The 5115-nt window shown below is 51.7% G+C and overlaps 1 long non-coding RNA gene across 1 annotated transcript; it reads left to right on the forward strand.

Annotated features, from left to right (window-relative positions):
* The first annotated feature begins 883 nt into the window (after positions 1 to 883).
* LOC144287677 (uncharacterized) lies at positions 884 to 3438 on the forward strand. The gene is made up of 2 exons (XR_013355415.1): positions 884 to 2790; positions 2878 to 3438. It is a non-coding gene; the product is annotated as an uncharacterized LOC144287677 (long non-coding RNA).
* The last annotated feature ends 1677 nt before the right edge of the window (positions 3439 to 5115 follow it).

Below are 5115 nucleotides of genomic sequence, written 5' to 3' on the forward strand. Positions count from 1 at the left end.
GATGTTCAGACGCAGGTCCAGGGTGAGTCCTGGATGCTCTGGCAGGTGCGTCCGGGTCCTTCCCTCCCCAGCAGGGCAGCTGCTCGGGGCATGGGCGCCAAGGCTTCACCCTATCCACGTGGTGGGTTGCCGTGCCGAGGGCTTGCTTGTCCAACACTGCACCTGCTCACCACACTGCTCCTCAGACCCCCACCTCCTCCTAGTAATTTTTCAGCTAGAAAATATGTAAAAGGAAAATGTGCTAAGAATGATTTTCTCTTTCCTTATTTATTTTCTACTTTGCCTCTCCTTGTTTTTTTTTTTTCTGAAGAGATCAATTTTTTAAAAAGATTTTATTTATACATGATAGACATAGAGAGAGAGAGAGGCAGAAACAGAAGCAGGCTCCATGCCAGGAGCCCGACGCAGGATTTGATCCCGGGACTCCAGGATCGAGCCCTAGGCCAAAGGCAGGCACTAAACCGCTGAGCCACCCAGGGATCCTAGAGATCAATTATTTTAATTCCAGCTTATTTCAGAAAAAAAAAATTCTGTGGTGCTTCAAATTACCAATAAAGTCACGAAAGCAATGTGTTATTCTCATTTAGTTGAATAGAAGCTTTGAAAGACTGCTCCTCTCCAACAACCTAAGTAAAATCAGTGTTTGAAATAGGAGTTGGACAATAATTAGGAACGGAGTATTATTCAAAGCCATTTGCACCTCCCTCCAGCGAGGCACTTTGACATCACATGATAGCACTTCATTGTGCGTTCTATTTGTGGGCACATTTTAGAAAATGAGGCAAGTGCTTTCTGTCCTCCCTTTCCATAAATAGGAAGATTGAAGTATCATTTACCTATCACCATCTGTAGGAATATTTTATCAGTTTTAACTGCAGGTGATCTAATTTTAATCAGAACCAAAAAATATATATATAAATTGCATAGTTTTGAACACATCATACTAAGTAAAATAAGCTAAACATTGAAGGACAAACGGGGTGTGATTCCACGCACCTGAGGTGCCTAGAGGAGTCCACACGCAAAGGCAGAAAGAGGAAGAGTCTATCGTGGGGGTGGGGTGGGACAGAGCAAGTGGATGCCAAGGAGCTTGGGCTCAACGCAGATGTTCATTCTCCAGCCCTCCACTCCCTGGGCATCCTCACTCACCCAACAGTGATGATGGGACAGGCTATTGCTTTGGCAAGTAAAAGATATGCCAGTGTGACGCCCAGGGGGTTCCCCAGCCTAGGGGTGCAATCAAGCACTCAGGTCAGCATCTAGGGGCAGAGAAGATGTCGCTAAATTTCATAATTTGTGTCATTGGACCCGTCCTAGGGGCTCTAGGCAAGTGATCATCTTCCCCCCAGCCTGGCCCCCTGCAAGGGATGCGTGATCTCCATCCGTTCCAGCTTGCCACACGCTGTGCAGGAGACCCCACAGCACCCACGCCATTCCCTGAGGTCCTCGCTGCCCTGCTAGCGGGAGCCCGGCCCTGCCCCTCTCCCACCATGACGACCCCATGCTGCTCCATCGATGGCCTCTCCTCCATCCCTCGGCCTGGCGGGGCCTCCTCAGTGTCCACCGTGGTGGTCCTTGCTGCAGTCCTGTGAGGGAGAAGCCCAGGCATGTGCGTCTCGGGACTGACATCCGGCGAAGAGCTCCTGCCCTGAGCAGACCAGCACATCCTAACAAGGTCAAGTGTGCATCAGGGTTCAGAGCTCTAGGGTACAGTCCTCAAATCTCCACCAGCAGCTCCCAAGCGGACCCTGCTCGAGCCTAGAGTCCTCTGTGGGAAAAGTATGGGCAGGTCAGAAACATTCAATGGGGAATGGAAGAGGAAAGGCAGAATGGTTGGTTTTCCTGTGTGTCACCTGAAAGGTACATCAAAAGCTTGCTTTCTGTGTTACAGTAAAACTCCGTTTGTATGAAAAAAAAATGTATTTTCATTTTAAACAATGACATGCATTTGCATGGCTTTAAAATCTAGCAAAACTACCTGGCCCTACAAGATTAACCAGACACCTCAGCTTCAAATCCTCTCCTGCAGAGGGAATCACTACAACCCCTGGTTTTTCCCTTCTTTGTTGCTTCCATATTTCTAAATAGTGTGCTTATAATGTATCATCTCTAATTTTGGACACCATCAATTGATTCCTTCCTAGAGAAGACCAAACATTCACCTCTTTTCCACTGCTATGAACACCCCCCGCCCCCGCTGCCTGTCCCCACGTGTGATGACATCCCTGTCGGATCAATATTCTGTGTATTGACACAATCTCATGTGTGAGCACACATTGCTGCATGCCTCCACGGCCCTGTTGGACACGGGGCTCAATCCCACCATCCGTGAGATCATGACATGAACCGAAACCAAGAGTTGGACGCTCAACTGACTGCGCCACCCAGGTGCCCCCAACAATCTTGAAGACAAGTGTTTCTCCCTATGACTATATACTCAGCCAAACCATCCATCACGTATTACTTCAGACAAAAAAAAAATAGTTTTAAACATTCACTTTCGACACACCATTCCCAGGAAGTTATCAGAGAATATATTCCACCAAAATAAAGAAACCGACCAAGAAAGGAGGTACAGGCTCCAGACAATAAGGGATCATGAGCGTGGTGGACAGCATTCCCCAGACAGGTGGAGGGAGGCCTGAGGCCGACTTTACCTACCAGGTGCCACAGGTGCCACGTTAGTCTCCACGGAACGTCACCCCACGCCCTACCTTTCACCATCTCAGCGACGGATTTGGCACCTGCTCTTCCCTCTGTGGGGACGCCGAACAAGCTGCCTGCTTACCGGTGTGGGCTCTGATTTCCATTGCTCAGAATTTCAGGTAAAACAGGAATGGAAAAAGAAAAACATTAACTTCTTGTGTTTATCTTGAGGATTTGGAGACTATGTGGGGACAGACAAGAGCCAGGTGCAGCTGTGAGGACACCTGTGTGCACGGAACACAGCCCAGGACCCTCAGTGCTGCTGGATCACCCGCGAGCAGACGCCCTAGGCTCACAAGCCTGTTTTCCCTCCCTCTTCCTCCCTCCTCCCACTTCTTCCCACCTCCTTCTCCCTCATCCCTCTTCCTCCCTCCTCTTCCCTCCTCCTTCTCCCCTCGCCCCCCTTCCACCCTCTCCTCCCAGATGTCCACACGCAGTGCCTTTGCCTGGGCACACCAGTGAGGGGAAAGGATGGCCTGAGCCTCACTCAGTTCACCAGATGAGCGTTTGGGTGGGGGGTTCCCTCTGCTTGTCCTGATGTCTGCTGCACGATGATCAATACCGTCAAAACTTCTAATGGCAGATAAACGGAACACTAATGGCACTGTGGCTTTTGGGTCCAACTGAGTCTTAAGTGGCTGCCTTGGGTCTATTTTTAAACCTTATTATCTGTTATACTTATGGAGTAATTTTACTTTTGTGAATTTTACAATAAAGAATTTGATCCTTTCACCCAACTTATGGTTGCTATATTAACAATTAAATATTAATTTGATCGCATTGCTTTCTATTGACTGACCCTAGCTTCTCCCTCTAATTTTCCCCCGGCTCTCACAAGGTGGCAGACCCCACATATGCAGCGCTTTTTCTCCTGTTACTGACATTCACCCCCCCAACATACCCCAGACCCTCCTCTTCCCCTGGGGGCAAGCATCCCATTCTCAGGGCAGGGGTTGCTCCCACCTCTGGCATTTGCTCCTTTCTGTGGGATTGCCAGCGGGCGGCAGAGTCCCGGGACACCTCCAATATACTGGGCTCTCTCTTCCTGATTGTTACGTCATATTGCAATGGCAAAGGAATTTTGCAGCTGTAATCGGGGTCTCTAAGCAGTTGACTTGAAGTGAGTCGAAAGGAGACTTTCCTGGGTGGGACTGGATGAAAGGCAGAAGTTAACAGATTTGAAGCTGCAGGGATGCTCCTGTTGACCTCGAAGGGGCAGACAGCCATGCTGGGGGTAGGGGAGACAGCAGGTGGCCCCTGCACCTGACAGCAGTCCCCAGCGGGCAGGTGCAGCAAACAAGGAACTCAGGCCCTCAGCCGCAGGGACCAGAATCCAGCAGTACCTGGCGAGTGTCGAAGGCAGCCTGAGCCTCCTCGGAGAGCCCGTCCCAGTGGGGCCCTGACTGCAGGCGCGGGAGACCTAAGTGGCAGACTCTGCTAACTGGACAGACCCCTGACCCCCGGACACTGAGGGGTAAGATTGTGTGGGTTTGGCACCTGAGTTTGAGATAAAGTGGCCACCGCAGGAGCCTTGCTGTGTCTTCTCCCATAGCTCCGGGCAGCATCACAGTGACCTGGTCGTGAGCCACTGGCTGTTGTGAATTCCTTCATCGGAGCGAATCACTGTCGGCAGTGCCCGACAGTAGTTAACCGTGCACCTGTGAGCTGGAAGAAAGGCCTTCGGAGACAGACGGGTCTCCCAGTGTCTCCTGCCCGGCTCCACCTCCCTGGCCTGGAGGCTCAGCCCGGAGGCCTCCCTGCAGACCCCACTGTAGGGCACGTGGCCAGTGTGGGGCTCGGCTGCCTGCTTCCTCCCAGGCCTGCCTCCCCTTGGGGCATCCCACTGTGCGTGATCTGGGACAGAGTTCAGTTCTCAGCACCTGTCAGGAGCAAGGGTGCTCCCTACCTCGTTTCCTCCAGTGCCGGGGGAGGGGGAGGCACTTACAGTACACTGAGCACTATGGGATCTCCGACCACAGGAAATGGGGGCAGCCTTGGCTCTCTCTGCCCCCAGGGCAGCTGGTGGGCCATATTCCACCATCTTTGTGACTTTTCTCTTGGAACAAGCAACCCAAAGGCAAAGCGAGTGTTTGCAGACGGGATTCAACTCTAGGCCTGGTGGGGGGCGGCTTACTCCAGGGCCCTGCATCCAGCCTCCCTGGCCCTTTCCTGAGCTCATTTCTGAGTGCAGCCTTGAAGCCTCCTCCTGGCTTGTGAGCCCTGTGTCCTTCCAATGGCTTTCCTTCACCCTGTCACATAGAATGATTCCTACCAAGACCAACCATCCACAACGGTCCTGCTGGCCATCACGGGGCACTTCTCCATGAAACAGCTGTGGCTTTCCCAGTGTGCTGGATTTAAATCCATCTGCTGCTTGCTAGCTCCGAGGCCATGGAAGGTTGCAGGAGC

The sequence above is a fragment of the Canis aureus genome, chromosome 17 (assembly GCF_053574225.1).
Source record: "Canis aureus isolate CA01 chromosome 17, VMU_Caureus_v.1.0, whole genome shotgun sequence".
Lineage (NCBI taxonomy): Eukaryota > Metazoa > Chordata > Mammalia > Carnivora > Canidae > Canis > Canis aureus.